This window comes from Pelmatolapia mariae, linkage group LG2, assembly GCF_036321145.2.
Source record: "Pelmatolapia mariae isolate MD_Pm_ZW linkage group LG2, Pm_UMD_F_2, whole genome shotgun sequence".
NCBI classification, from domain to species: Eukaryota; Metazoa; Chordata; class Actinopteri; order Cichliformes; family Cichlidae; genus Pelmatolapia; species Pelmatolapia mariae.
This window is the reverse complement of record NC_086228.1, coordinates 33,808,947-33,824,359: the sequence shown is the minus strand read 5'-3', so window position 1 is coordinate 33,824,359 and position 15,413 is coordinate 33,808,947. Positions and strand designations below refer to the sequence as shown.

Genomic DNA, 15,413 nt, shown 5'->3' with positions numbered 1-15,413 from the left:
ATTCAACACATTTGATATTCCTCCTCTCTCGCAAGATAAATACATGTCACTGTCCTCCTCGGAGGACTAAAAGGCTGTTCGCACTAACTCGCTTTGCAAATAAAGCTTTACATCATGAGTGACAACCTCCTAAGCTCTCTGCATCAGCCACTGCTTGGAAAAAAGCCTCTTTCAATAATGCATTTGACCGCTAAAACCCTCCCAACACCCAAAGCCAAGCAAAGTGGCAGCATTAGGGATGCAAAATTAATTGATAAATCAATGCCATTGATTCCTGAAATTGGATTTGGTGACTTGCGATTTAGACAGTATTTCCTGTGCGTCCTCACTCATGAAGTTGTTGATTACGGAGAAATGAGTGAGTAAAGAGCATTAGTCCTCCAGAGGAGCAGCCGAAACGATGTACTAGTAGCTGTTGAGCAGCACAGCAGATTGATTTCTGAATGCTAAGTGGGCTAATCTTCCGTCTGCGCTGTTACAATTTGATGCTTCTCAGCCTCTGAAAACCAAGGAGCGTGTAAGAGGAGATCTTTTTCTTTCTTTCTTTTTTGCGGCACTCCCAATGCAAAAGTCCAGAGGGCTCCTGCTGCTCCTCAGATCTCTTCTCAGCCCTCACCTTCACTCTGATTCTCCTGGCGGCTCAGAGACTGAGGCCACGGATGGCATTCAGCAGCCTCACACAGGAAAATACTTCTCAACAAAGAGAGGAGCAGCTTTTCAAAGACCACGGGACTCAGTCGGGAACAAGCCGACGTTCTCGCAATGCTCTTTTGTGAGCTGACGAGACAGAAGCGATGGGCTGAATACATCCCACCTATACGTCTGTTCAATTTATATAAACATATAAATCCGCCTCAAGGTTATGGCAGACAGTCTGTTTAACGATGCTCTGAGACAGACATAAAAATTTCGAGCTTTCACCAAGAATGAATGCAGGATTGTTAGAAATGTGTATTCAGCCCTAAAGGCTTTAATATATATGTGAGACGCACAGGCAGCCCACGGTGAGATGTAACAGCGAAAGAGAAGAGTTGCAGATTTCCAGATAAACAAATCACATAAATTTGAAATCAATAGCACACATACTGTAAAATGTATTTACAGTTAGGAAGAGGCAGAGAGACATTTGAAGCACTTTTTCCTTCGATATCTCATACCTCCGCCTTGCTTTTTCATTTATCCTGCATCTTATTTTCCACTGCAGTCCTTTTTTTTTCACCTTCCTCAAAATTGTTAGGCAAAATCTGCAGTGGGCACATTCCTCACCAATTTGCATTTCTCATTTTGGTTCCTGTCAAATGAATCACTGTGTCATCCGAGCACATTAACAAGAACAAAATAAGGATTTTTTTCCCCCAAACAATTCCTTTTTGAGACCAAGGCGGGTATGACACGTGAGCGCATCTGGTAAAATTTCAGATTTCGGAATTGTTACGTCCGGAAACGCGGCGTACAAAGTCTGGTTCGCATGAAAAATGGCTGTGCAGCTCTGCCGTTCTCTGGTTTTCTTGGAGTACATATTGCTTTGTTTTTTGGTTTTCCTTTTTCTCACATCACTTTGCTTTGTGCAGTTTGGCTTGACATCCTGGCTTGCAATCAGCGAAGAATATGTGTCTCTACAGACAGAAGTCAATTTGGTGCGATGATGCACGAGCTTGAAATACATCCCTGAGTTCACGGTGGATCAAGTCTCCTCCCTGAAATTAAACCTGAACAATGAAAACAACTCACCTCCTCGCAAGGCAGTGAAAAACACACCCAACCCAACCGTACTGTACCCTACTGTACATTGCATTGTGCAAAATGTGGCTTCCAGCAGAGATGCATCAAGCACCATTTTGGCGCTATTCATCTTTTCTATGAGTTAATAATTCATGATCATCTAGAAAGTAGAGCTATGAATATTACTGATGATACACATGAGGCTATTTACCAGTCAGCAGGAAATAGATGAACTCGTTTAGCGGAGAGATCTACAGTGTAATATCACTGTGTTTCATAGTGCTAAATAAATCATTTCATGGGCATGCAACAAAGCTACTGATGCAACTTATTCATATTGAGTTATTAATCACGGTCTTGAGGTGCAACTGTAGGTGTGTGACGTGCTGTTAAGCTTCATTGTGCGCTAATATGGAGCAGACGTGAAGGCGACTTAGTCTCCAGTTAGTAACTTGGCTAAACCATGGCTGTTTGCTTCACCCTCAAGGTGGATCGTGCGCAGTTTTTCGGCATATCTGACGCATCCAATTTCAGCCGGTACCCTCTCCTGATGGCTCCCGTGTCTGCAGGCGATAAGCTAGCCAGTGCCAGCTTGCCCCTTTGTCCTCTGTGTGAACAAATGCAGGATATGATATAATTGGTTTAAACTTAATTATTTTGACACTAATTCCAAGATGTGGACCTGGAGGTGAAGGACAATTTATGTGGTAATAAATTGGGGAAGAAACAAAAATTGATTTTTCTTCTGCTAAAGTTGTCTGCTGACTGAATTAATAAAAGATTTTACAGTGGGATGTGTGTCCATGTAGAAGTGCTTTCTATGTGTGTCATTAGATACTGCATTGTCATTTTTTACGATAGTTGCAGTACAGCAATATCAGAAAATAAAGTACTGTCATGAAAGAAAGAATTACACCGAAATAGCTCAGCGATTGACTGAAATAACATTTATCTGCTAGGGTTAAAAGTAATTACTCAAGCAAAAATATTCCATATTGCGAGGTTATGGCTCCTTCTAACATTAACTTGTTGTTTTTTTATGTTTGTGCTTGGGGCTCTTGGGCTGACATTTAAAGGCATCACTACAAATTCTAAGAACCATAATTTTTTTTAAAAAAAAAGCAAGAAAATGTATTAATCAGCGATGAAAAAGATTGCCTGCTGTATCCCTGTGTGTAATATAATTCAACATAAATACGCAAATTAGGTCCTCAAACCTTAACGCGCACGCGCTAAGGTTTGAAATTAAAAATATTCTGACAGCTTCTCTATCTCAAATTTCTGTCTAGGTGTGTGCCATCAGCACTGGTCTTCACACACACACACCTCTTGACAAATTAATCTCATATTTTAAAGAGAGGTAGAGTGGGCTTGACCAGCCAGCCTCTCGTGGTTCTGATCCTTCTGTGTGCAGACTAGAAATCTGAAAGGAGGGGGACCAGGATGAAAGTGGAGGAGTGTGAAGGGAGGCTGTGATTGCATTTTTGCCATACAAATTTCACATAACACCTGAGTAGTTATTGAACTGTACATAGTTCCTGACTGTTGCCCATAGCCCAATGGAAGAAGACAAGAGAGAACAGAGGGCTGGAGATGCCAGTTGAGACTTAGCAGAGTACTTTAAAGAAGAGTGCCTCGGGCATATACTGTATCTATGCGTCTCTAGGTGTGTGTGTGTGTGTGTGTGTGTGTGTGTGTGTAGCATTGGCAAAGAAGGTGATTTTGGTTACTATTTCTATCTGTTTCTCTGTTGCTGTCGGTCCAGGTTTTGGTTTAGACACACACACGCTCACTAATAAAAAAAATCTTCAAAGCTTAATATGTAACTACTGAATTCTTAATAATGGTCAGTTACTAGAAAAATACAATACATGATACTTACTGAAGTAATATTTTGTGATATTTATCAATAAATGGCGACCAAATATCTAAGAGTTCAACTGTTTTGATGAATCTTGTTTTTATAATTAGATGTCAATGAGTCTGCAAAGCCATCAGCTGAACCATTTTCATATTCACTGCTTTTTTAGCAGTAATCACTTTGGTACCAACCCTGCTTTCTTATTCCAAGTGCCTGAATTGTCAAGTCTAAATGATGGGCTCACTATGTGAGGTTTTTATAGGGTAATTTGGTAGCACTATATTGCTTTTGTATTTCCTTTATTCAAAAAAACGGAAAAAAAAATCACAGGCTGGCAGTTTCCTTGCTGCAGAGGCCAACCACAGGCGAATGAATAGAGGAAACGCTAATTAGCACTGCAGGATTTGTTAAACAATTCCTCTTGAGGATGGAGCAGCATTGCAGCAAGAAGGTAAATATTTGAAGTTGTGCAGTGGTTACATCTCTAAGTGTCTACGCTGCGTATGTGTGTGTGTGTGTATATATGTGTGCAAGTCTAGGGGTCTAGCACTCTGATTAGCCGGCTGGCGTGAGCGCTTTTACTTTGAAATTATCAGCAGGGTGGCGAACGCAAACGCATTTTTTGCTTTTCCAGCAATTACATTCTTACTATATGATGGACATGCAGAGAGAGAGAGAGAGGAAGAAGAGGAGAGAGAGGGATAAAAACTCCCACTGGGCCACATTTTGCCTGGCTGCAGCACTGAGTGTTGTACTCTATATAATAAACAACCTCTGATGCATTTCACATTGTCCTCTCGCTAATTCATGACCCCAATTTTATTAAGGAAAATGAGTTTTGTGGACAAACTTGTGGGTCAGAAGGGAAGAGTGTGAGCGATTCCATGGGAGAAGGGAGCATTACAGTGCCAGGGGCTACTGCATTCCTGGAATGAAAATTCATAAATAATGCAGAGCTGGATAACAAAAAGAACTCCCCCGCTGTCTTGCACAGCACTGCACTATCCAAAGGCCATGCAATATCACTCAAATCTCAGAAAAACACAAATTATTGGAAGTAAGCGAACAGTTTTTTTGTTTTGGTTTTTTTTTTGTTAGTATTTTTTTGACTCAGGACAATGGGATCTGCTGACAGCCGAGGCAAAATGCCAGCATCCTAACAATCGGCACTCGGGGCCCAAATTGTCAGGAAGTTGCACTGAAATAATGATGTGACTCCAAGCCAAGGAGCTAAGCAGCTATTTTGGATTTCCAAAACACCATATGCACCGCCCGCTTAAGAACAACAATTGTGAAAATTAAAAAGTGCAACAACTGAGGGAGATAATTAGCACAGCGACAACTGCTAACTGCTGCTGAGAGTGAAGCCGGAGAGTGTGTGTGTGTGTGTGTACGTGTGTGTGTGCTAGCTCGAGTTTAAATGTACAATCTGGAATATCCAAGTGATTGAAGGGTGGTGTGGTGAGTTGGTTGACTGACAGGAAGGCCTTATCAGTGGTGTGTGCGCAGCATTTAATTGCTGAAGTGACATTTCAATTCAAAGGCCTGTCCTGTGGTTGTTAAGGTGTTGCCATTATGGGTGTGCCATTTAAAAAAAATATGCACTTAATCACTGTTGATCATCACGGAAGGACTGAAGGCCGCCACCACGACGCGAAGCTAATCTACACCAGAGCACCAACCATCAACCTCTGCTGGTCCAGTGCATGCACATCATCTCCCTACTCGGTGCACATGTGACTAAAAGAGTGTGCGTCCATATGGTGAAGAAGAGAGCATGTGTGTATGTGTGTTATCAAGCCTCCTGTACAAGATGCACTCTATTAATCACATGGAGCTGAGACAAAGTGCCTGATTTTTATCATGACTATCAATAACGTGCGAGCCGAAGAAGAATAAAGCACAGCTACAGCTTCGTTGTGAGCAAAGCCAGGTAGGGCAGTGACACGGGAGGGTTACACCGTGTGACAAAAATCCCCACAGTTCAAAGCTTGCAGCAGAAGCACACCGGGTTGGTTTGCTTTTGTTGTTTTCTTTTTTTTGAACACTCCAAAATAATAATGCAGGAATCAGGTATGCCAGATGGGTGAAACAGCCCAAACACTAATGCAGCTCTCTGAGAGATGTGTACAGTGGCTGTAGTGGGTGGTGCATTAGATGCATGTATTAGAGATGCTGATGAATTATAGCTTATGATTAAAATGCTTTTGCCTCCCCTCAATCAAACAAAGCCAGATTTAATACCATCGGAAAAGATGTGGAATGCTTCTGAGAGTTCAAAGCTAATGGAATAATATATCTGGAGAATTCCTCAGAAATCTGCATTATTCATATATTTGTTTTCCTTATTTGTTGTTGCCTTATCTATGACTTATTTATTTATTGGAAATGTGCCTTGAGTGGTTTACTCCAAGCAATTATTTATAATCTGCTGTGAAGGGGAGAAGTGAGGAGGTCTAATTTAAGTCTCTCAGAGCCTATCCATCTCGGTGCAATTTGCGCTGCCTTCACAATAATTATGATTTATCAAAATGCATTTGCCGCCTGTTAATTATTTACCCTCACACATTTTTAAACTGCGCCAACGTGGAAAATAGATATCACGCAGCTCAATAATTTAGGCCAGAAATTGCCTCACCAGCCATCCAGAAGGGCTAGGAGTTGACATGAGAGATGTAAAAATAACAGAGAAATACAGTGGGTCACGGTGCCTGTTGGACCTATACTGGTGGTAACGTCTAGCCCGGGCCCGGGTAGGCGCGTCAGAGAGAGCTACACCCCCTGGATCTGATTGCTGATGGAGATGAAGCGGACGAGTCAGAAGTGGAGCAAAACACAACAACAAAAAACCCAACAACTCAAGGCTGTGAGTGTTCCGAAGCAAAACGGCTACGACACATACAAAGCTGGCAGCCTGCTGCTCCGCGCACTGTACTCGGATCGTCATCATTTAGACAGGCTGTCACACACACAGGCACAAAGTCTGCATCCTCACACTTCAAACGAGGTGCACTGGTTTTCATAAAAGCCCAACCACACACACGTACACAAACACACACACATACACACGCACACACACACACGTTTATATACTCTCTCCCTCTCTGCGTGTCTGCCTCAGTCTGTCATACACTGCACACACACGCACACAGACACGCACAGGTCATAGCACTGCACGGCGCATCAGAACAGCTGATAATCACCATTCCCGTGAAACTCACGTTGCCTCGGCACCCGAGCCTCGTTTAGCCAAGCAGCACCGTAGCCCGATCTCCCTCCCCCGCTTAATGAGCCCACTAAAAAGGCCAGAACTGAACGTGCCGCTTACCTTCCCGACGTAAAGCCATCCCTTTAGTCCGATTCCGTGCTATAAGCAGCCTGCAAAAGCTGAAGTGTGTGCTATCCCCCTCCCCACCACCGGCAGAAATGTGACTTGAGCTCCGGTTAAAAAATGTGGACGAGACACCCTCTCTCCGCGGTCTGGTTTCGAGGCGGCGGTGCTGATGATGCTGATGATGCTCGCTCTGAAATGCCGATGGAGGACGACTAGACGATTTTGCGCGGGGAGGAAGGGATCTCCTCGCACGGGGCTGTGCGCGAGCCAGCTCCGCTGTGCGGTGTGACAGGGATCCCGGCGCGGTGCGTTTAGCCGCAGTTGAACCCGATGATGCTGTTGCTGGTGAGGCTCGGTGCTGCTATAACAGTATCCCTGGATCATACCACCGCACCGAGGAGAAGGGGGTGTGGCACAGACCGGCCACAGACACAAACACTTGCAGGCGTCAGGAGGTCGTCTGGATCACTAGTCAGACTCGTTCAGGTGATGCCATATGGCTGCACACCGTGGTCCTGCGCTGGAATGCTGACTCATTAAGACAAGGAAAAGTTTCGCTTTTTCATCCGGTCCCACGGAGCAACAGGCCCGAGAGCTGCAGAGGTGCAATTTCAACCCCCACCCCCCCAAGAATAAGAATAATAATAATAAAAAAATATAAAAATTATACAAATAAGTATAAATAAAATAAACTCCTGGCTGTTGCGAGGAAATATATAGGACCCAAAGAAAGCCTTAAAAAACAACAGCATTCTCTTCAATTACTTTTAAGCAGAAGATGGAATATGGCATTAATTTATGGCTGCAGTGGGCCTGGTGTGTTATTACACCTGCACACCATCTCATAAGATGTGTTTTTCTTTGCTAAATTAGCCACCTAATGATTCTGACCTGTGCTCTATGTGCGATGCATTGGAGTGGGTATTTACAGCCAGCCTGCTACAAACAACTTGTGAATGACAGGGGTTCTAATGATGCAGTTTATTATTTCCCCAAAGCGCTGTACGCGCGGGGCTACAAACAACCATTTTGACAGCTGCTTCAGTCTACCCGCCTTTCAGCCTGTCTTGCTATATCCCCCCAACACAACACAGCAGTATGCATCTTTTATCAACAATAGGTTTTGGCACTTTTCGTCAGTTTCATCGGCCAGTTCGCTCTAAACAGTTTCCGCCCCCCCGCAGGGGATGAGGTTATCCAAGAGGAGACCTCAGTGAGGGGAAAAGATCTCCAGGTCCTTGTCCGTTTGATGTTAGCGGTGCCTGGCTGATGCAGAAATGACCAGTGTGTGTCAGTGTGTCAATATGCAGCTGCCTGGTCACTACAGGACCATGCTCCCTTTAACTGCACAAGACTCTAATGGATTTTGATCAGGATTCAGAAGGACTCCCCCCGGATCTCTAAAGGTGCTTTCTTACACTGTGGAGAACAGTGCGTCTCTCTGACTCCCTTATTTGCCTGCAGAGTCCTAATGGCAGGCACATTACACCTCCGGTGGCTGGGTAAACGCTCTTTTAAAAGAGCACTTCCTCTTTTTGCCTGACACATATCACTGAGACATCTCCTTGACAACCAGCTCATTGCAGAGATTTGAAATGTCACAGTGTTTTACTGTGATTCTTTTTGAACATTATTGTCTATGGAGGAGAGAGATAATAGATGTGGAGAGGGGGTGGTTGGGTGGGGGGGACTGGCCTTGCTATACAGGAGAGACTTATTAAAGACAGGATGACACACAGAAAATGAAAGTAATGTTTTATAACTAGCCCTGGCGTACAGCTATGATACAGTGTATCTAATACACTTCATGCTGGGGAAAGTTTATGGAGCGAACTCAGACAACATTTTATTTGATAATAAGCCTCATTAGAGCCGCAGAAGCTGTATGGTGCTGGTTAGAGTGCATTTCAGACGTAATGTCAGTTGCATTGAATCTGGTGTCACTGCATTATAGTTAAAGTGACACGACCTAATTAAACAGTATCTCATCAGGCCATAAATAAATAAATAAATGCAGTTGGTCGAAACAAAAAAGATGAGCTTCTTCTCCATAAGACCACGTTTGCTCATCTAATTATTCCTGCCCTATTTGGAAAACATGGAAGCTCAGCTGGGGTGTACAGGGAGGAACAGCGAGCACAGAGGTGGATTTAGAGGTTCATAAAAGACGATGTGAGAGTCTGAAGAGAAAGCAACCGCTACTGGTGTGAATGCTAAGATGGTAGTCTGGCAGGAATCACTTTAATGGGAAGTTGTCCGCAGTCCTGCCACCCGTCCTCTCCCCTTGATTACGAGCATGCTCATCCCCTATGACACATCTATTAAAACCTGCACGCTCGGGGTACGTTGCACTTCACATGCTGTCATGAAACAAGGGCTAGATCTATAATGCAGCCTTGCCTTAAAGCTACTTCAAGCCTTAGCACTGATATTGGATTCCAAGTATCCCTGCACTACTTCACTTCACAGCTGGAGGCAGTTTCCTTGAGCATTACTTAGTCTCATACATGCAAACTGCAAAGCCAACACAGCTTCTACTTCTCGGAACTCTTTGCTCCTTGTGGGCTGCGTTCGATTGGCCGGTGATCAATCTTTCCACCACGGAAACCAAAAAAGGCAGCTGTTGCACGTTGCAACTAGAAACTAACAATTATTCTCTCAATAGTTTGTAATTCTCTCTGTTGATTATCTCCTTTATTTTCCCCTCGGTGTGGTTGCCTCTTCCTGTGCAGTCTTCTAAAAATATTCCTTCCATCTTCTACAATTTCTCTTATTTTTCTGCTTTATTTCACCCCCATCTCTCTCTCTCTCAATCCCCCTGCCTAGCACCATCCTCTCTCCAGGGTGACGTTGCTGAAGGGGTTTCTCTCATTCTCTAATAAGGGATCTTGGATCAGTGCTGTCAACAATGCTCACCAGCTGCAGCAGAGATACAGTATTATTCTGCCCTTGCAGTGGATGGCCTGATCTCGGGGGACGTTAAGAGTTAACTGGGGTATTCTTTCTCCGGAAGGGTGTTAGGGATGTGCTCCATCACTCTCTCTCCCCTCTGTTCTCCACCAGTGCTCCAGCATCACCCAGTCAGCCATACGCAGCTCGAGTATCTCACCGGAGACAGAGCCAACCATTTATTGAAATCTTTTTTTTTTTCTCTCCCCTTTTAAATGACAGAGCTGTGACCTTTCCCGATGCATACGCTTCACGACCATAAATTCTCGCAGATTTCATTTTACATTTCCTCCAAGCATTCACAACCAAATTAACACCTCCACAGCCTTCAACCTACAGGCAGGAATCCAGTATTTTCATCTTCAATTATTACTTCTTCTTTTCTTTTTTTTTTCTAAAGACAAAAAAAACTTTTCGATAGCACTTCAGCACTCTAGAAAAAAAGGGGGTGGTATAATCTGTCCTGAAAAACACACACATTTTGACAGCATCTTCAAAGCCTGTCCTTTCCTAAGCCTGTCATCTGCTTCCCATCGAGAAAAGGAAAGGGGAAGAAAAGAAGTGAGCATGGAGAGGTAGCTATTGATTAACCAACAACAGTAAGAGCCCTAATGTGTGAGCACGGTGAACCAGTTTCAAAGTGTTGACAGATGAAACAGCTATATAACCTCACCCAGGCGACACATTCTCCTTCAAACCTTTCTCTCATAATTAGTCATATCCCTGAAAGGGCATGACATTAATAAATTCCACTTCAAAATCCACATGTATAAACTGAGCAGGATTTAAAAGAAAGCTATATTTTTAAGCAGCACTGCTCTGACATTCAATAGCTAGTGAAGAGCGAGGAGGAGATTGCACTACAGAGGACGCAGAATGATACAGGGGGGAGGACATCACTGCACCAAAGATGGGCTCCGAGCACGTGATGCAGGAATTATTGATTTATAAGGCATATCTTTATCCTTACAGTATGCATGAAAGCGAAGAGAACATCAAGAGCATCTCTCAATCACCTTGAGCAATGGAATCAAGTCTTTGTTCTGGGCTTAACAAAGCTTCAACACACTCATGCACACTCTTTGGTCCCAAAACCAAGGCAAAAAAAAAAAAAAGCTTTTTACTTTGGTCCCCTAAAATCTGAGGATTGTTCCCAAAAGGATCAAAGTGTATATGTATGTTTCAGCAGCTTTTGTATTTAAGTGTGTGTGGCGTTGAGTGCTTTCCTCAGACTGTGCAAAAAGCCCTCAGATACCGAACGCCACCCTAAAGCACGGGCACTTCTCCTCTCCTCCTTTTATCACTGTACACTTCTTGCACTCGCTACCCTGCTTACCTGTGACAGGCGCTCCTTTCAAAAGCACCTCATTGCATTTCAAACGCCAGTGACTCCCACTCCCGTTTCCAAGACTCCCACGCAGACGTACGCGCACGCAGCTGTCAGCTGCCCAAATACTGTATATCCCCTGGCCTTCCCTCCCACCCCTTCCTGAACTAACTCCTCCACAACCTCGAGTTGTTGAGAAAATAATATTTTATGCATGCCACAGCAGCCCACACACAGACACAGCTTATGAAAGACATACCGAGCCTACTTCACTGCCAACATTTGTGTGAGTGTCGTGCGTGTCTCCGTCTGCGCTCACGTATATTTGTGTGCTGCTTGTTTTTATATGCTAAATTAAGATGCACTTAAATGATGTTCTTGTATTTAAATGCAAGAACACATTGCGCAGCACTTGCTTTGCAGTGTCTCAGGGATCAATATACATTGTGCGGATGCTGTGTCTATAAAACTTAGAGGTCCAAAAGGCCACGGGAGTCTAGTTTTGGCATAGGCACCACATTCTCGGGAGAATTCATCACAGCAGCGGATTCAGATGGAGTCTGCCTACATACCTTAGCATTTGTCAAAACAGGAGAGGACACAGTACAATGAATTTGCATCTGTTTGAAGTGGTATTATTAATTCATGCCAATGAGACACTGCATAAGGGAGACTGGGTAAAATCTGAAAGGGGGGAAAGTCCCAGTAAGCAGAGGGACTGTTTGATCTCGCTGCGTCTTCTTGTTCTCGTGCAGCTTGTTGAAGCTATATTGTTGTCCAAGCATCTTTATGACTACAGGAGGTGCCCCGTATTAGCCGAACCCATTTGGAAACAACAGGCTGGTATATACGCATGGGCCTATCTTATTTAATCAGCATGTGTTGAGCTAAATGACAAGCCATTATCACTGACCACCCATTGACTACTGCTCAGCTTCTCAAACAGCCCAAGCAAAAGGTCAAACACCGATAATGAGTAGAGAGAAAGAGCTATTCCTAATTAGACATGAATGTAAAATCTGAATGTGAAATTAAGCCCGGTATGCGGGAGCAGGAGATAAAGCGCGACCAGTGTATTCCAGCTGCATGCGATATATTTACTCTTTTCTCTGTTTTATTGCTTCACACTGTTTGGCCCCAGAGTGTGCGCACAATGGATTTCTCAAGATTTATATTTAAGCATTCACAGGGTGTGAATTGTTGTTGTACCTGCATGCACTGCAAGGTTGCCAGTTCTTGCCTAACTGCACATGTGTGCGCGTGGTACCCATGGGTAAATTGTGCATATGCTGGCATAGCTATTTGGGTGTGTTTGGGTGAGTGGGGGGGTGGTGACAAATATAGTGGTGGCACATTATCAGCAGCAACACAAACACAGGCTGGCAGCATCCCAGCTGTTAAAAGGGGTCTTTATTTGTGCGTGTGCGTGGCTGTGTGCGTCTGAATTAAGGCAAGAGAAACAAGGAAGGGTAGTGCCAAGGAGGGAGGTTTTTGCCTTTAGGGAGAGTGGTAATTACACGAGAGTGCGCCAAAGATAAAACATATTAATGGTAATACTGGTCAGAGGGGTGCTGTCCTTGGGGTTTCCTGGAGAAACATTTTAAGCATGTTCTGACAATGCTGTTGATTTAAATCTGCAGCAAACACTGTAATTCCCCTCTCCGGTTTCTTCCTGTTTCTGCTCGAGCCAATGAAGTCGTCAACACGTCTTTCCCATCTTTCAACCAGTGGGCTTAAGCTCAAGCCCCGGTGACAGGAAGCATTTACTTTGCTTAAGTGTCCTTCAGCATTTTTTTTTACTTAATCCCCACCTGCTCTAGGGGCGCTGTTCTGTTGTTAACCTGTGCTCCCTGCAGAGGCTTGTAGAGCAGAATTTTACCCTACAGGCCACACAGCTTCCCACAGAAGCGGCTCTGTCCATGGTGCTGAAATACAGCAGCTAAAATCAAGACATATGCTGTATCCAACTTTATAAGCGACATGCTAATTGTAACCAATACTCAGTATGCATAGCGTTCATTCTGGAAAAGTGCTGAAATTAAGCATACTCAAAGATAACAGTATGCATACTAAATTCACTTGTATTCAAGTGCGCTGTTGATGGACGTTATTATCCCACAATGCTGCAGAAGAGCTCTTCGCAGCTGGGGATGAAAAAAATAAAATAAAATAAAGCAAATTGTGTACGGCAGTGAGACTGCTTAAGGAATATCTCGGAAAACAAACATTTAGATTTCTCTTTGTGGAAGAGAATAATTTGATATTCAAAGAAAACACACTTTCTCGGAGAGATTTAGAGGAGGAGATTGATAGCGTTTCCTCAGCTTCTAACACCCAACTGTGAACAACAGAGAAAAATAGCCTTCCGACTTCACATGTCAGCACAAATCCTGTATTATTTCCTTCTATTTTAGAAGACAGAGCCGTCAAAAGTTAGATTAATTAGTTGTATACTCACTGAAGCAAAAGGAAATATATATATATATATATATATATATATATATATATATATATATATATATATATATATATATATATAATAGCTTGTGCAGTATGTATGAACAGTATGAAACTGGTACAGTGTCCCAACGTCAATGCATTTCTGCTAGGAGATAAAACAATTGCTATGAGCATACATTCAGTTACTACAGATAATAGAGGTGGTAAAGAATCTAATCTCATCGCGGCAAAACTCTAACAACACAGTAAATCATCTTTACGTTTACCGAGGACAGACCCACACGCTTACATGTGTGGTGCTCTGGAGAGGGCCAGCTCTGAAACAGCAAATGTTATCTGGGTGAGGCATAGCACATTTAGAATATTAAAATGAATAATTAAAAATGCCTAATAATTTCTGCTCTGTGCTATATGTGATTAGAGCAGAATTAAAGGAGAAGCCTTGAAAAAAAGCTCTGTAGTTGTGATTGCTATCAGAGTAGCATGAGTTAAGAAACAAAATTTGCTCACGGATCAACATTTTGCAGAGAGATTAATAACATATTGACCAAAAACTCACATTTTATGTCTGTGTTCTTTAAGCCTTAAACTCACAAATATCACCAGACTCCCAATAACTTGTTTTGCACCCATTTTGTATTTCAGTGGATCACAATGAGAATTCAGCTGTGACTGCCCTTGGCTCCAAATTACTCTCAGGCAGACTGTGGTACGTGGATGGGTTAGTGAACAACAATAGAGTGACTTATCAATCCAGCTTTGAATGATCATGTTTCCGCTCCTTACGACGCTCATCATGACCAAGGATGGTTGCTTTCTCTTTTTCTCTTGCACTATTATATTAAAGATAAACAACAAAAATAGCTTGGGTGTATTTAAATGTTTTCATCCCTCCTCACAAAGGTAGCTATGAGCCAAAACAGTTTACAGAACCGAAATGCCCTCAAAGCACGCTTTCTCTGGCAGCTTTTTAGTGATGGAGTCTGTAAGCATATTATTTTCTGACAGTCTGAACAACTAACTTAAATTGGGAGATTTCAGTGTTTGTTTTGTTGTTGTTGTTGTTTGTGCTCTGATCTCTGGTTTGAATCAGACTTTGATAACAAGCTTGTGCTCAGACGGAAAACAGACTGCATCGCTGCGCTGCAGTTTTCGGACGGAAATAAATGTGTCCTTGAAAAGGTGTGAGACGCTGTGCAGGAAGCTCTGAGGTAGGGTTTAGGTTACTGTTGTTTGCTGAATCAACCCACATTAATGGACGCTCATGTTGAGAAGTCCGCCTTTACAACATAAACATGTCTATTCACAGCCTGGTACAAAAAAAAAAAAAGGTTTTACAGCTATAGAAACACGGTAAGGACAAAGTTTGCATGACTCGGGGTGTGGCTTCTTTTTCTGACAGGTGGATATCATAAACAGTGGACTCGTGTTTTGCTTGCTGTCATGTTGTTTGCTTTTATGAAGCCTTATATGGATGAAAGGGTGGAACCTTCTTTTATCAGCTATCTTATCAAGCTGCGTTCATAAACCATACGTTTTTGGTAAACACATATATTGGCTAATTAGTGCTAAGGAGTGAGTTAGTAAAATACTAGAATCCTGCTCCTCACATACAAGGTCTTAAATAATCAGGCCCCATCTTATCTTAATGACCTTGTAGTACCATATCACCCCATTAGAGCACTTCGCTCTCACACTGCAGGCTTACTTGTTGTTCCTAGAGTATTTAAAAGTAAAATGGGAGGGAGAGCCTTCAGTTT

The 15,413-nt window shown here is 43.0% G+C and overlaps 1 protein-coding gene across 1 annotated transcript in view; it reads right to left on the bottom strand.

Annotated features, from left to right (window-relative positions):
- Positions 1–7,256, bottom strand: part of tenm1 (teneurin transmembrane protein 1) — a 189,024-nt gene extending 181,768 nt beyond the window's left edge. Inside the window, exon 1 of the mRNA XM_063499046.1 lies at positions 6,912–7,256. The gene's annotated coding sequence lies outside the window, so the exon portion shown is untranslated. The remainder of the gene's footprint in view (positions 1–6,911) is intronic.
- Between the last annotated feature and the right edge of the window lie 8,157 nt (positions 7,257–15,413).